The 18087-nt window shown below is 40.6% G+C and overlaps 1 protein-coding gene across 1 annotated transcript in view; it reads right to left on the bottom strand.

Annotated features, from left to right (window-relative positions):
* The window catches only part of LOC146695103 (carbonyl reductase [NADPH] 1-like), a 131949-nt gene that overhangs the window by 43423 nt on the left and 70439 nt on the right, over positions 1-18087 (bottom strand). The window lies entirely within an intron of this gene.

The following is an 18087-nucleotide window of genomic DNA, read 5'->3' as shown; positions in this document are numbered from 1 at the left end:
TCCTCGCATCCACACAGAGTTCTGAGGGATGTTAGAGAACTAGTGATGCTATTTCTGCATAACTGATTGGTCGACTGGGTCGTGGGGGTGCTGGAGCCTATCCCAGCTGTCTTGGGGCAAGAGGAAGGGTACACCCTGGACAGGTCGCCAGTCTGTTGCTGGGCTAACACATAGACACAGACAACCATTCGCACTCACATTCACACCCATGGGCAATTCAAAGTTTCCAGGTAATCTATCCCCACTGGGACAGACAGCTGGGATAGGCTCCGTCCCCCGCGACCCTGAAAGGGATAAGCGGAAGAGAACGGATGGATGATTGGCCAATAGGCAGTGATTACAAACCTGCTGATCTGCAGCATAGGTTACCATGGCGATATACCCCAGGGCTCAGGTGAGTTTCAGAGTCTGTTATCCGGGTAACAGACCCACAGTTTAAGTTGGTGCACACAGTTTCCTTCATCTCAGGGGTGTTCACCAAAATGATTCTCTGTGCAGCAGGTGACAGTTGTATGTAACTCTGTTGCTTTACATCAATGTTTCATTTCTATATACAAGATACACATTTTTTTTTTTATCACAGTGGTCTTGATGGAAAAGTATTAACTGCAATGATGAGATTTTGTTTTTCTGAAAACGCACATCCTGAACGCATGTCACTGATATCAGATTTGTTTGTGTTGCTATGGTGAAAGCTCTTCAGCTCCCTGCTGCACAGTCACCATGAAATAAAACAGCTGGAGTGATTCATTTATTAGTAGTTTGCCTCTCACAAGAGGAGGATGGGGGATAACTGGAGGCCCGATGCAGGGCTGTGGTCCATCATTTCTGGTATTCTGCGCTAACTGCAGCTCACTTAATATAAATGTCACTAATGTGGCACAAACACACCACAGAGGGAATAGTCATAAGAACATGGCAACACTGATGGGAACTAGCTTCAGGCTCTGCTGCTGGAACTAACATGAGGTGATGCGTTTCATATTTGTATGAGAAGTTACCCCTTACCTCCCTTTTATTTTATGGCACCCTTCTTCAGGTGCGATCCACATTTTAAGCAGCGGGTCTTCCGTGTGGTGCATTTGTTGAACTACATTTAAATCCAACAAATATTTGATTTCAGGAACTTCTTTTTTTTTTTTTTTTATTGAAGAAAATGGCAAAAACAAAAAAAAAGAAGAAGAAGGCAAATGTGCACAGCTAATGGTTGTTCTTTGGATACACTGGAACACTGGACGCCATCGTTTTACTATAAGATTGTTTGAATTGTTTATGGTTTAAAAGGTGAAATCAATAACACGCTCAGTTTGCCTCGAGGGGAATTTTAAACATGAAAATATTATTCGTTATTCGCCAAGACATACATGAACTCACTACAGACATCAACCTAACATTTCCCAGTTGTACAAAAGCCTTCTAATTGTACACTTAATAGCATACATTATTCAAGCATATTTTTTCTCATTGTCATTAATCATTTATATTTTTTCATGACCATAAAGAAGACATTACTGTCAATAATACATGAAGCATAAGGCTATTTAGTGAATTTCTGTCTTTTAATCTTTCTGCTGTTTAGAAATTCAGACATTTTATTCCTCCATAAACTCCCTTGCTTCCCAAACAGCTATTTGAAGTTGCAAGTTGCAAAGAAGCGATTCATTTTAGTCATTAAATCAAATGCGCATTATCTTGCAGCGCCCAAACAAACATTAATCATCAGGCATAATCTCGACAGGTAATCTCCTCTCCCCTCTCGAACTTGCCTATGAAAGAGATAAATAAATATATTTACACCACCCGTTCAAGGGAGAGAAGGCATCCCTGCCAAATGATGTCATTAGAGCTGAACGATAGCTCCCACTACGGCTGTTTGCTGTTGAAAAAACAAGTTGGTGCATTCAGTAGGCCGTAGCTCAAAATCAAAATCAATAATAATATTCTTGGGCGAGTGAATCCCATCACCTAGCAGACACCTTCGGGCAGCCAGCGCTGTTGTGTGCTACCACAAAGAAAATGACTTAATCAACTTTCCTGAAGGTTTTCTTATATACATGCAGCGATAACAGAGTTTTTTGTGCAAACAATCAAGTAACCAATTGCTATTCCAATATCATTCACACAAAAAAGGCTCGGGAATAAATCCATATTAGCGTCTCTTTCTGGGTAATCCTTGATGATGGCAGTTTAAGAATCTCAGACTCAAGCTTGGAAAGTTAAAGCAAAGTGTATCACCTGGATTTCTTCTAATCTCAGCTGTGAACGAGCAGAAACTTCAGAGCAGAACTTTAGAAAGTGACACAAAGGCATCGCCGCTTATTTAAAGCTCCACGAGAAAACCTAAAGCCTTGGCATCGGGACAAAATCGGGAACTTTAAAACCACGAACATGTCTGCAGACTCCACACAGTCTCATGGTGGTTAAATCCTCCATTTGAACCGCAATTCATTAACGAGAGTAAACAGCTTGTACTGCAGCATGAATTTTAATCGGTGCTCAAGGCACTTATTCTGGGAGTTAACACATCATTTATGATTTTTAACACACAGTGAAAAATATAAAAATGCATAATGAAATGAGTTGTGCTCGTTTGTACCATTGTTCTCTCACTTCTTTTGTGAACAACTTGGCTTCTGCCCACAGAGTCGTTCTCACTGGATTTATTTAGTTTATCACATTCCCAAATGAATAATTGTGCTGCTGTGAAGTTACTCAGAGAAATTAATCACTTGGTAATTATTTTATTTGCAAAACTTGTGGTTATTTTTGAAATCAAAAGATTGTCAGCACCAACTGGGCTGACAGACTTGCAAAATAGCCATGGTGCCCCCTGCCTCTCACCCTATGGCAGCTAGAACAGGCTCCAGCCCCCCACCACAACCCCGAATTAGACAAACAGAAGACTCTGGATGCATGACCAAAGCAAGAAGAAAAGGAACTACAATGGTGCTGCCTATAAGTAAAGATGGCTTCTGATTTTTATCTGTATTTCTACAGCACTAAAGCCGTTGTCTCAAGATGGACTTTTCTAACAATTCAGCAATGGTAAAATTTCTTCTGTAGTTTTAAAGCACAACTGACAAAATCTTCTTTTAAAAATATTCATACATTTAAATGCAGATGAAAACCAGAATGGAATCCAGCTGCAGTGGGAACCAAAGAAGCCAGCATCACATTTGGAAGTAGCACATGGCAGCTTATCACTACCCTAACCATAAAAGTACTGACTGACCAGTTAGCAACATTACGAATTCCCGTGCAGGAACTTTTGGGGTGCAAAACAATCTGAGAGGCTACCTCAACTAATTAACTGACTTCAAATGGCACCCACTGGGTTTTATTCTAGCAGAAATGTTCACTTTTTTTTTGCTATGAACCATTCAGTTCAGAAATATCATCAATACACCAACTTTTTCTCAAATGTTTCAAAGGTTGCTATGGAGCTGTCCCTGCGGTTGAAACAAAGCTATACAAAATGAAAAGTTCACTTCGATCAAGCAACTAAACATTGAATTCCTACTGAGGTGCATGGTGGCAGGTCGTTTGGCTCCAAAACAAGCCCGACTCCTCAGCCTCTCACCAGCATGCTGACGATTGGTATGAGCTGCAATTTTGCAAATCTAACTTTTTTTAAGAGAAAAGGGGGGGGGGGGGGGTTCTCGAAATGCTTCCAGAGACACCATACTTGTTCAGTCGTCTTCTGATTTTACTATGTTGATGTAATTAACGTGCTAACTGAAATCTACAGAATCTTAGCTGCAGCTGTTGGAATTTGTGCCTTTTTTCCGAGCATTGCACTGTTGGACTTTAGGATGGATTGTCATTCGCTCCTGTTTTTAATGTTCCCAACCAGGAAGCCGCCAAATTATCTGCTTTAACAGAGATGGTGACTCTTGCTAAGTAAGGGTGCACTTATTGTATCTGTGAAAACATTGTTTTTCACATTCCTATACCTATGTGTATCCCCCATGCCTTTTATGTTACCATGAATGCACCCAGACAGATGGCTCTGGATGTATACATCAGTGGTAATGAGGCAGTTTGTTTACAGCAGAAGAGACAAAACTCCTGCTGTTCTCCATTTCAAAGTTGTGTATGACCAGACAACAGTAATGTGATGTGGATTAATGCACTAATCGATTTGGTAGTACGACAAAATAATGAAGTCACATTCGGCACAGAACAGAAAATGACAAAAACGAAACTAGCGAGTTGTGTGTCTTAAAAAAGGAAATAGCAGTATCCAAGCGTGGTGTGATATTCTAACACAGCCCTGCATTTTAGGCTGGTGAAACGGATTCATTTTGAAGTGCGCAGCTTTAAGTGAAACATTCACTGTTCTCAATAGCTAAAAAGCACAGAAGAGTCACAGTGAAATTAAAGCAGCTCTGCAGATACACATGAAGTGCAGCTCGATGCATGCGTTTAAACACACTGTACACACACACACAGTCTCCCTCGCACAAAATACCAGTCTCTGTCAGAGCCTCTCTCCTCTATTTTAAAACCCAGAGGAGACTTATGTCCTGCCCTTAGATCAGGAGTCTGCTGGGCTTTAAGATTAGAGCTAAGCACGCCTTCTCTCCCCACTTTTTCATCTCCTCTTTGTCATTTTCTTCTTCTCATTCATTTTAATGAGAGCACTACTTTCCTGCAGAAGAGGCTCCTCCTGCCACGGGGGGCGTTTGGTCATATTTCAGAGCCCTGTGATGCACCGCTTTAGCCAGTCAAATACAAAGTATTACATTTAAAATTTACAAGCCCACAAACCTGCTCGCATCTCTGTACCGTCTGCAGCTCTCTGAAGTCTCTCTACATTTGATACATTTTTCTCTCTCTCTCTCTCTTTGGGACATTTTGTTTTGTTTAACCAAAAATCATGCACATCTTTCCTCACCATGTAATTTGTCTGTGGTGAATTTCACACACTCCTCTAAAATTCTTTTTTGAGAGTTTAATGGCTTTAATGCTGCAAGCTCAGTGATGATTCATTCACACGTCTTTTCATCGATGTGTCATCTTTTTAAAAAGTGGTGTTTGCAGCGATAAGAACATTTCCATTGTGGCAAAGAGGGCTTTTTAAGGCAGTTAACACGTCATTCTACATCACGGTCCTCACATGAGGCCACAAACTGTTGGTAGTGACCAAAAGAATAAGACTAAGAAAACTGGCAAAATGAGCTTCCTCATAAGGGTGTTTGGGTTCTGGCTTGGAGATGGGGTGAAGAGAGCAGTCTTTTGGGAGGAGCTCAGATGAGAGCTAGTGCTCCTTATTAAAATGAGTCAGCTGGGACATAACCACTCCACAATGGAGAGCGTTTGCCTCCTTGCAGCCTTGAGACCACCCTGACAAGCTTGAGCAGGAGTAGACTGAAGAAAAGGAGGTCCAGCCACAGATCAATGGATATATACCCAAAAGATAATCAAATGACTGTGCCACTGCCTCATCTTGGAGGGGAGTGATTTAGCTATTTAGCTAACAGGACCCGAATCGTTTGAGAAAAAAGGAAACCCTGAAGCAAAAACAGTTGAGTCCATATCTGTCTGTACTGTCACACAGTATTTTTCATTCACTATGAGCTACACAGGAATATCCCTCGATGCAGTCAACACTGGTGGAGGAGCAGAGGTGAAGAGTGATGCTGAACATCTGGATGTAAGATAAAAGGACTGCTACTGAGCTGAGGGGAGGTGCCAGTGGATGCTGGTTCAACAGTCTGACACTTAAGAGACAGAAGAGAAATTACTGGCTCACTGACAGGTTTCATTCATTCACTATTGTTTTATAACCTCTACTAATAACACAGGTCCTTTAGTCATTCCTGTAGTGTATTTAGTCCCTTATTGCTTTATAGTTCAGTTCTAACCCAGTGTTCTCAACTCCCCTGTGTTAACTTAGGCCTGTCTTTGTGTCTTTGTCAAAATAGTGTGTTGTAGTCCTCATCCCAGTGTTCTGTTATGATAATCCCTCTGTATTATGTTCTGTTTGCTTCCCCTGTCTCGTTACCCCTGATTTTTCCCTGCCGTGTTTCCCATTGGTTCTCCCTTTGTCACATCACCTGCTGTGTATTTATTGCGTTGGTTTCCCACTGTCCCATGTCACGTCCTTCCGTCATTGTCGTGTGTTCCTTTCTCCATGTTATGTGATTTTGCCTAGTTTCCAAGTGTCTCATATCTCTGTGATTCAGTCACATTTTGCCTCTTGACTCCTGCATACTGGGTCCAAAGCCTGCCAGCCACACGGCGCTTCCTGATCGTTAGTGTGGCTTGATTGAATATTAGCACGTTTGCGCTAAATTGCTAACCTTTAAGCTCAACGCATCTGAAGACTGTGGTCCTCTTAATTACATTTCTGCCACTGAGAAGACTGTCAGTCAGTCTTTTAACTAGAATGGTTCTTTGCAGGTTGCAAATTCTCCTCTTTTGCTCATTTATGAAATTTTAATCCAAATGGGACAAAAATACTGTTGATTGGAAATTCAAGCAACAATATTGACAAATTTTGTGACCGTCATTCATCAGCCATACCAGGACGCAACCAGCAACCCTCTGGACCCAAAGGACCTGCTGCAGTGTCCCAGTGCCAGGCACCGGCAACGCATGACATCCCCAGATGTTCCAACCAATTGGCATAAACAGCTTTGTAATAATAATAATAAAAACACAATACCCAGTGCAGTCAGAATACTAGAGTATAAATATGACAGTATGAGTGCTGAGCAAATCAGAGGATAGCAGGATTTTCCAGAAGTAAAGCTAAGGGGGAAAGATGTTTGAATCACTTCTAACAATATTCTCTCTCTTTGTTTTTATCGGCAAAAGCTTGTCAGGACTGATGGATCATTGCGATTAGCTAATCTATCACTGGTCCCTCCTTAAGGGGTTTCATTTAAGTTTCTCAGTTTAACAGACTCTGTCTGTGTTTGGGACAAACTTCATAATAAAGCAATGCATCAAAAGTGATTCAAGTGCAAAGATGCTTTTGACCCTGGAGAAAGTGCATCCTGATTTATTGGGATTTGTTTTTTGGTTTTCATGAAGCTGAGTGATTAAGGAAGACTTTTTTCTCTTTTCTTTATAAATTATGTGTCTACTCCACTTTATACACTCTTTTTTTTTTTTCATTTCAAATAACAACGTGAATGTTTTTCTTGCACAAAACTAATAGTAATTGCTTTAAAGTAGTTCTTCTGTTAGTGGTTGTCAGTGCTGAAGCTTTGTCTTCCCCACCATTTTGTTTCCCCTTTACTGCTGCACATGAGGCCTCTGTCCTCCTCAAGTGCTCTGACGGTGACATTGGCAGGAGTCTCCAGGGATCTTATTGGATTAGCATCACGACCTCTTGTGTGTCTTTGATTCCTCCTTTCCTCTGCTCGCATTTCCTTCCTCCTCAAAGCTCATCGATCTCTTTTCTTGCGTTCTCCTCACTCGCCCCCTCCCGCTGTCTGCTCTCCACATCCTCCATTCATGTCCCCGGTGCTCTTCATGCTCCCTCATGTCCTCTGATCACCTCGCCTGGAAATTTCCCTCGCCTCTTCTTCTCCTCCATGTATTGCCACATGCTCAGGGAGTAGGTAGCTTCTCTGCAGCTTGTAAAATCACATAAAACACCATTTCTCATAAGAAAAAGAAGATGTGGTTTCAATTGCTGAAGCAGCCACAGGCAGAATTTGAAAATGCAGGATCACCAGGCTAATAACGATCTGAAGGCATTTTGTTATAGGCCTGGAAGTTCAAAAGAAAGCTGGGAAATCCTAAATCATCGCAGGAAACTTGATGGTTGATGGGGCATAGAGGGGGGGAATCAATGCTTAATATTACATTGCTGGTTGAAGAGATGTAATTTGCGCCAAGAGGCAAAACATGATGGTCAGAGAAAAAAAACTCAATGTTTAGCCATGTACAACTCTTACACAGTGTTTAGAAGTGAATTAAAAACTCGAAAGAAGCACGTCAATATCAACTACAATGCTGTTCATGCTCTTTGCTAACAAAAAGCACATTTGGTCTTGCAGCTTTGCCACCAAACCAAATTCATTAGCATGTTTGGCAGATATGCCTGAAAAAATAATAAAATAATACGACGCTCAGGCTAAAAGGGACATCCAAGAAAAGTAAACAGTCAGATGTAAAATAAATATGAAAAAATCTGATTTCATTTGCAGCAGCTTTTACTAAAAATGCAATGTCCTTTTTTAACCTTGCAGTCAATTGTACTTATATATATAAAAGAGCAAGACATCTAAAAAAAATGGGAATGTTAGAAAAAAAACTAACATTCATTATGTTTATTCCATTACAGAAAGAAATATGTGCATTTCAGCAGTACATTTTTTACAGTAGATATTTCTTTTGGTAGCTGCTGGTCTGTGTAGCTTTTCGTCCATTAAATATGTTTTTTTTTATCATTTCATTCTTAGCACGAACAAGATGAAACTTGCTTAATGCTTATATACTGTAGCTAAAAGAATATTTCTTCAGGTTCAAATATTGGGCATTAAAATAAACAGAGTGCAGGTTTTTAATGTTATGATTACAACCAAAGCATTTTTAAAAGCAGACAGCAGCTCGCACCAATATCAAGATTTTATAATTGGTGCTTTTCACTACAACTAAGTCCTCACATCAAGAATTTTTTGTATTGCCAATGCCATTAGGCAGTGCCAGCACGCTCCACATAATAAATGGTTGGTTTTGGGTAGAAGATTAAAAAGGATTTGGTTTTTACATCTCACACCTTTTTTTCCCGCTCAACATAATCGCTGTCAGATACTTTCCAGTTATAGGATTTACAATCGCATGAAACATTTTTGGGTCTTCTTGCTTCTTTTTTTTTTCATGAAGCACAGTCACACAGTAATCCTTTTCCAGACTCTAGCAAACACAAAGTAGCAAAATAAAACCTAAAAAAGTTCCCTTTATACAGATACAGCCACTAAAATGTTCCTCTGGTCCATGGCAGACCCGATCGTAATACATACAGACCACTCTAGCCTCCTTGTCATGACCTACTGGTTTTAGGATCTGCATTTTAAAGTCTCAGTGTTATCAGTTTCATTGATGCCATGTTAGGGGTTTTTGGAGTAAGAAGTTGCCATATTTAGACAAGTGGGTGGAGCGTTTTCATCTAACATTAGCAAACTTAGTCAGCAAGTAGCATCTATTCACAGGCAGTGTTGGGAAAGTTACTTTTAAAATGTATTCCACTACAGATTACAGAATACATGGCCCAAAATGTAGTTTGTAACATATTCTGTTAAGTTACTAAATGTCAGTACACGTATTCTGAATACTTTGGATTACTTAATATATTGTTATCCTTTTTACAACTATCTAATGTACTATTGCTGTGAGCTAACATTGTTAGCTGGCGTTAGCTGAGGTTAGTTCATCGACCGCAGACTAATAGACTTCATGGATAGCATTGACAGCCTGCTAGCTGCCAATAATCATGTGCAGTTCTAAAAGCAATAACAACTAGATTTTTAAATCTTAATATAAACTGAGTAAAGTAGGCTGGACATTAGGTAAGGCTGCACTTTTTGCATTGTTGTCATATAGAAAACTATTTCTAATATAAACTGTTTCTAATATGTTTTCTTTCTGTCTGTTTTCAGAAATGCACATGTTTATTTGCAGGTAGCAGGTTGTAACACAGCCTTCATTAATAGTAATAAATCACACAGCAATAGTACATCAAAGATACTGAAGTGGCAAATGACCCAGCCAGCTACCACAACTGAGACAAGGTGGTTGCTGTAGGCTAACATTAGTTTTTTAAAAAGAACTTACTGCCAGGTGTTCCTTTAGGATGGAGTCTTTCGATGCTGAGAGCAGCTTGGCTGCTGGCAAACAGAGTCTGCATTGCATGGTCAGATGTGAAGAGGTGTCGGAATTTCCAAGCACTGCTGGCTCTGTTGTGCTGGCTCCAGGTCCGTTGCATAACTGACGCTACCAACATTAACAGGACGCTTACATTAGAGCCTCTTATTGCGTGTTTCGTTTGGGTTTCCGGCAATGCGAGGAATTACCAAGATGTTTTTTCCAAAGGGGATAGCCTAACATATGCAGGAAAAGACCACCGTATAATCCATTTATTACAAGATATAGGATAACATAGTGGAGAGGTCTATTTTAACGACTAAGTTAGTTAGTGCCTATTCAGGCATCTGTAGTCAGCCAGTTGGCTGATTCTAATTGGCCGCTTCCATAACTGCAGTATCCAGGTGGATGAAATGACCCTGAAGCCTGAAGGATTATGGGAATCTATAATAGTAGTGGACACAATAAAAAACTGATCAAAACCACTGATCAAACTGATTAGGCTTTAAAAGTTATTGCTTGGTATTTAACATTTTACTGCAGCAATCTACTTTTGTATCCAAGCCCTCATCATTCCAAATATTCAGTAACAAAACTGCATAATACCTGTAATGGAAATCTCTCCTTTCAGCTGACGTTTCAGTGTGAACTGCTGCAAATGACTGCCTGAAATTACTTCTGGTTTCTGCTTTATGGGCTCAGCTTGTGTGACATCCTCAGTAATGTGAGAAGATGGTGATGATGGGCCTGCAGCGGATTCATTCCCTGTGGCCGATTCCTAAACTGGAGACAAGACTGGTTCATTTATCAGAAAGCTAACTACATAATGCTACAAGAAGCCTACATTGCTAGAAACACCCAAAGAATTCTAAAGGACAGCAAGAACATTTTAGTTTTCTGCTTTCATCTAATAATGGAGGCTGTCCTCGCAAAACACTGACAACCACAAAAGTAATTTATGCAAGCAGTGTATTGTTTTCTCTCTGACTTTGTTAGACAGCATCAGCTATTTAAGCAAATGCCCCAAAATGACAGAATGCATGTTTGGGCACCATCTAGGGGCCATGGTACTTATAACGCATGCAAAGAGGTAACAAGTGTGATATAGAGGTACACAGAAGGCTGGGGTAGTTAGATTGATCAAGAAAGCAAAGCTCTGTCATTACAGGCAGCCTTCTTTTCTGCAGTCTTGGTGCTGCAGCACATAAATTATTCCCCTACTTGTTACTCGTTGTGTTTGGGGAGACCCTTCAAAGTTCAAGTGGACCTCATAGAACAAGGACTACCAAATGTCAGGTGTACACCATGCAGTTAGGGTTGCCCTGTTCATGTAGGGTGCTTTATCCAATCTTTATTCTCTAGTGTTTTGTCAAAGCGCCCGATATGTCAGAGGTATGCCCTAGATTTCCTCAGGCATCGTTGCCTTGGTGCACAGCATGGCTTGGACTGGTCTCACTTCTAACCCATTACTTATGACCCAAGGGTCAAGCTGCAAATGAAGTACAAAAACTACAGTTTCTCCAGTGCCCACTTGAGACAAAAGTGAATAAATCCCCAGAGACTTCCATGTTAAAAAATATTGCAGCATAAAGCAGCATGATTACAACCTAGTGTAAAATTTAAAGATGAATAGATTTGGCCTCTGTGGATAGTTTCTCTTTTCATAATAATGCTAAGGAGGGTTAATTTTTCTCAAACTGGTTCACCTGGTTGGACCTGGGAAGAATGTGGCTTCTTTGACTGACAGCTGTTCGCACCAAGCTTGCTAGGGCCAATCAGCATCTTCTAGGCCTCACCATCACACTTTTAAATCAAACTGGATGTGTCCACTTTCTCTGTATCGTTGGTTTGGATTGCTGTATGGTAAGTTTGTGCTTCAGTTTAAAGGAGGTGACTGGTTTATGGACGCAAATAACAAACTAGCTTTCATCCAAACACTAACTTATTGCTCTAAAAGAAAGAAAAATTAAGAAAGGAGCTCCAGGTGTCCCATCTAAACACACTCGGTGTGTGTCATTTTGGAGCATATGTTACAAATATATGAACCCACGTATTTGATGGTCTATAGTACTTGTCATCATACCTACACAGCCTCATTGGGGTATTTTTAGAAGTGTAATTTTCTGCTTAAACTAAGCAAAGATCATTGGAGAGAAACATCTTTACTCACTTCACTGTTTTCCAAACAGTCTTGCTGCTTTCAACAATAAGACAAATGACAGTGTCGGCACAAGTGCAGACACAATGGTTTGGATCAGCTCACAGGATGTGTAGTAAGCACTGCTAGACAGTTCTCTGCTGTGAGGACTTTGTTTTCCATCTGCCTCTGCCCTCTCCTTTTTTTTTCCTTTTGCCACATCATTAAGTCCCAACAGAAGCAGGAGACGTAGGAAGAGGCAGAGATGTCAGTGACAGCTTTGCGATGCCAACAGCTCCCGTGGCGTAAACATGCCGGAGAACCACTCTGTCAGCACGCCGGACAGGCGACAGGGGATGTCTACTTTAAAGAAGATGACTCTCACTGCCCAGGAGGCCTCATCAGACGGCGTAGTAAAGACTAGTGCCATCGTCTGAATCAGCAGTGTGACATCATGTCGGCATCACAGCGTGACAGGTTTAAACCGGGCTTCATGAGATCACACAATCATTTCAACTGCGCACTGATGTGATGGCTTTTTCAACTTTTAAGCTATTGTACACAACAAAATACACTATGCATATATTTAATAGTAATACATTTGCAAGACTCATTGCAAATTGAATCTAATTCTTATTGAATCTACAGCAAAACAGTGGCACATTTTAAGACATTGTTTTGAAACATACAGCATCCCCCTGCAAATAAAGCCATCTCTCAATCGAGTGTCCTTGAACCAGAAAGCATTTAAAAGTTCATTTTTTTTAAATAGAGCAATAAAATGCAGAAACATGAAGTCAGTATTGCAATCGATTTCACATTCTTAATAGTCTTAATAAAAAGCAACAAAATATATCATCACAATATCTTGCTGCTGTAATTGGATTTTTTTTCTTTCCCCGCAGAGCCAAAAATAGAATAACAGCCCTTCGTTTAATAACGAGATTCACCAGTCAGCCAAATACCCGCCATAAATTTAGCTGTAGGATGTCTTGGGGCTTTTTTCCCTGAGATTTCATGGTTTAATCCAACAAAGTTACCACATTTTCACAACTCTTTCTTTAACTTTATATTAATCTATAATCACATAAGAACTGACTTGAAAAAATTTAAAATTAGCCAACAAAAGGAGCACTCTAACTATGACACTTGGCCTCACTGATTATGTCTCTTTAAACCATAATGTGTTCATGATCTGATCACAGCCACTATGTTAGATGGTTAAAGAGTTCCAGACATATTCACTAGTCGTAGAAAATCTATGAAAAAAGGAGAAAAATGATGAAAGTCCACATTATACAGAACAGTTGTTTCATCACTTCTTGTATTTTAATGTAAAATATATAAACTTGATGCATAATTTGAATGTTGTAATTAAAATGCTGTAACACAACTGTCATACAACAATAATGTGTTATTAAATCAAAGTTATTAAATTCTTCTCTGTCTTGAATCGATATTCACTGCAGTGTCTTCCCTGGATCAGAATTTTTCGTGCAGCCCAACTATACCTATGTATAATATATGAGCTACATTTAATTTTTTTCCTGCTATGGATTTTTGCATTATGAGGTCTGGAAGGTCATGCTCGCTGTAGGCCTTTTGGAGTGTGATGACCTGACCTCTGGGTGTCTCGGGCGTTTCGTATTTTTGTATGAGGAAGCCTCGAGGCCGGGCCGGCCGCTCTTTATGCATTGAGAGATGGCCTGCGATGTGTGATCTCACTTTGTTCCCTCGTCTGAAAGGAAGTCGATGAGGTAAGTGGTTGACTATAGTTCTGTTCAGTCAGTCTGCTCATCTTTATTCTTCATAACAAGTAGTAATAAATGCTACTCCCATGAAGAGGTCATTCTCAGTGTTCATGAGTGTAAATGTTTGTTTCCATGAAGATTTCTGTATCATCTGACTGGATGATGGTCATAAATGGGTTTTTTCTTTAATTCACAGAAATGCCATCTTGTACTTGAAAAAGAATCACTCCATAATGTTATATATAGACTGCAGGCTTCTAAGATGAGGGTTAAAGAGTACCTGTTATGATTTCTTATTTTCTGTCATATACACTGATCTGGTATAATATTGTGTCGGTCTCTCTTTTGCTGACAAAACAGCTGCGACCCATCAAGGCATGAACTCCACAAGATCCCTGAAGGTGCTGTGGTGTCTGGCACCGAATGTTAGCAGCAGATCCTGTAAGTCCCCTAAGTTGCAAGGTGACAGACTTGTTTGTCTAGCACATCCCACAGATGCTGGATTGAGATTCTTGGAATTTGGAGGTCAAGTCAGCACCTCAAAGCCATTGCTGTGCTTCTTAAACCATTCCTGAACCATTTTTCTCTGTGGCAGTGTGCATTATCCTGGTGGAAGAGGCAACAACCCACAGAGAATGTGCATCACCTGCAACAATGCTTAGGATAGGCGGTATGTAACATAGCAGGGTTCATGGTTTCGCAGCAGAACATTGCCCAAACCATCATACTGCCTCTCGCCCGCTTGAATTCTTTCCATAGTGTATCTTGGTGTCAAGTGTTCCCCAGGTAAGCGATGCACATTCATCCATGTAAATTAGATGTTAATTAAACCAGGCCACTGGTGCTCTGTGGTCCAGTTCTGATGCTCACGTGCCCATTGTTGGCATTTTCGGCAGTGAACAGGGGTCAGCATGGGCACTCTGACAGGTCTGTGGCTATGCAGCCTCATACACAACGAGCTATGATGCATTGTGTTTTCTGATAACTTTCTATCAGACCCAACATTACGTTTTACAGCAAAGTGAGCTGCAGTAACTCAACTGCTGGATCGGACCACAGGGGCCAGCCTTCAGTCCCCACAGGCATCAGTGATTCTTGGACACCCGAGACAGGGTTCACCACCATTTCTTCCTTGGACCACTTTTAAGACATACTGAATCCCGCAGAGCGGAAACACTCTATAAGACCTGCAGTTTTGGAGATGCTCTGACCCAGTCCTGTAGCCTTCACAGTTGGCCTTTTGTCAAACTCAATCAAATCCTTAAACTTGCCCATTTTTCCTGCTTCTAACATCAACTTTGAGGACCAAACGTTCCCTTGCTCCCTAATCTATCCCACAGAGCATCACAGCTTCACAAATGCACATGAAACTTAACAAAGAAAGACAGGGAGATATTATCTTTCACAAAGTAATGCATATGGAAATATTCTGGATCCAGGGACTCAGTTCGTGCATGGTGTGAAAGACATTTTCAGTCCTTCATTCTCAGACTGCTCCTGTTGTAGCTGCCGATGTTTGTGTTGTCTGCTATTCTGGATCCAACATGTCCAGATGGATTAGAGAAATTACCATTCCAATCGAGACCAAGAAATTGTGTTACTCGCTCGGCCTGAAGTTTAATTCTGGCACTTGCAAAACGGGGAAGCTGTGCTCAGAAGCAGTAAGTTCTGAATCTGAGAGGCAGGTGAGAGGGAGCCAACCAAGACGAGCTAAAATAGAGAGTTTCAGAGGATAAATACCATCGCTCAGTAAAAGACAAAAACAAAGGAGTCTATTGATGATGTGGATGATTTTAATGTATAGTTTAGATTTTTGAGCTAAATAAATTCAATTTGTTGCAAGCAAACATGTAACTAATGTGTTTCAAGATCAGTTAACTGCTGACATTTTCATAATGAAAGCATTAAAAAAATGTATCCTTTTTCAAATTAGTTGTAGATATTGAAGACACCATCCCACACAGTGCTTCTGTGAGACAATGCCAGGCTACACAAAAGAAAGCCACGTGTTTTGTGAGGCATTGCATTGAATGATTAAACAGTCATTTTCCATGCAGTCATTCCATGCAGCTGTGAAGTGGCAGGTGGACCACACATTTTTCTTCCAGCTTTCTTGTTGCCAAGATGCTTTCTGCACATACTAATGATCACAATCATTCTCCTATATTTAAAGCAACTTGTTACTAGGCGCAAAACCCAGGCAGCAGCATGAGAATTATTTTTTTTCTTGTTTCCAGTCTTTAAGTCTCTTTGAATATACCAACACTTGCCGACCCGATAAAAGGGATCATTCCTGTTTCTCTGAGGTACGGTATGTAGGAGCAGAGGACGGCACATTTAATATCATGGTTTATTATACCATATACAGAGGTGTTGCAAATGACTGACTTTCAAGCAATCAACATTTTAAAGCAGTAAACTTTCACTTTTCAGACTACAACTCCTCCATGGAAGTTCAACAGCCGTTAATCTTTGATTCGGGCAGCCTGCGGGATCAGCTGTCACCGCAGCACTCGGGTGCTTTTTTTCATGACTGCAAACAGGTGAAATTGCACTTTGAGAAATATTCTAGAAACACAACACATCTCCTCTGGCAAAGCAGGAGAGGAGAGCTATGCAGGTAATGATAACCTTGACACAGAGATTTCTAAAGAAGCGCATTGAGAGGAGGAAACACTTACTCTTGTTGCCTGGAAACTACAATGTGCCAGCTCTTTATAACACACATTACTGTATTAACTCCAGAAGACCTGAGAGGAAAAATGGACCCTGGGCCCCTGCTCAAACCCCATTACCTCCCTCTGTATGTACACAGTGTCCCATTAAGTGCACCAACATATTGGCCAGTTCGAGCTTTGCAGCGGCACATGGAAATTTGACCTGTGGGTTTAAAAAAGATTCAACATTTTAGGCTAAAGTAATGAAACTAATTTAAAAGTGAAGTCTAGAACACACTGGTTCGCTCTCATTCTCCACAGTGTGTTACTTCAGTGTTTTCTCACAATTTCCAGTTTGTAACTCGGGCCAAAGCCACCTCAATTTAGCAGCTTCCTACTGTTGCTTTTTGTGGCACCGGGTTTCCAGCTACTTATTTGGCTTTTCTTCCTTCACCTCTGTAATTTCCTGCTGCTTTCATTAAAGACACTGGTCGCCAGGTATTCATTAAACCATTCTCACAGCATTTAAATAATCTCTTTCTGTTCCCACAGCACTCCACCTAAAAGTCTCTACCCAAATATTCTCTGACCACCCAGTTAGAAATGCTAGCATTCCCACGTGGGGAACTAATGCGATCCAATTATTGTAATGCAGGCCTGCTGACAGTGGTGTGACTGGTTACACCTGCATTTGTTTGGCAGGTTCTGGTACATTCTGCTTTAGTTTCACTCCAGGTGTGTTCCTGTGCTTGCTCACTGGCACCTGCACCAAACATTTAAGACCATGTATCAGTGTGAGTGTGTTTTAATAGGCCACATTTAATCATCGGTATATATCTATACTTCAATGCTGAAAGCACTTATAAGAGGAAAAAATACTGGCTTTAAATATTTTTTTAAATACCTTATTCATGGTCGTTTTTTTATTACCTTATTTATTCAGTTTTAATTAATCTTTATTTCACTTTTGATCTGCTTCCTCTAGTTCTCTTTTATTTTTTCTTGTTATGGTTCTTTCCTTTAAATGACATATTTGAGGAAACAAAAGCTCTCTTTTGTTGAGTTCTGTCTTTAATATTGCAGGGTCTTTACGTGACATTTGAAAGTGCTTTGAGAAGACTGTTTTCTAACAGCTCCAGGTTGCTCTTCACTCTCTTTCTGTCTGTTTCTGTGTGTGTTTGTGAACTGCCGTTATACAACTAAAACTGAAGGAGAAGCGAAAACGAAGGCAAACTTCCAAACCTTTTAACGTGATGTCTTCTAGGGTCTCGAACGAAATGACACCAAATGCCTCACAGATAAATGTACTTTGATCCGTCCATCTTCATTTTATCTTATTTTTCCTCAGAAGCTGACACGGAAGTGCCAAAAAACTGAATAATTTTTCTGGATACTAGAGTTGATTGACAGGCGTCCCAGCAGAGGCAGGTGGAGCCGATAGGTGTCGGTTAGGCCTCACCTCTGCTGCTTCAAGTCATTAACCTGGACTTGTTCACTGCGTGTGTGCTGTTAGTGCCTTTGGAGCATTTTTGTCTAGTCTGCTGTGTGGTATCATCCAAGAGGTCCGTGCTTCAGATTTGGAGAGTGAAATGTGAAATAATTTATGAGCAGATGTGTGTCTGCGTTTTAACCAAACCAAGTCTGCTGGCTCCACAAACACCACGTGGTGGCCGTCGAAATGCCGAAATTGTTAGAAAGAAAATCATCAATCTAATGAGCT

This window comes from Copadichromis virginalis, linkage group LG13 (assembly GCF_057382275.1).
Source record: "Copadichromis virginalis isolate Kocher_CV1m ecotype Utaka linkage group LG13, C_Virginalis_male_GT1.1, whole genome shotgun sequence".
NCBI lineage: Eukaryota > Metazoa > Chordata > Actinopteri > Cichliformes > Cichlidae > Copadichromis > Copadichromis virginalis.
Note: the sequence above shows the minus strand (reverse complement) of the source record. Positions and strands in the feature narration are given on the sequence as shown.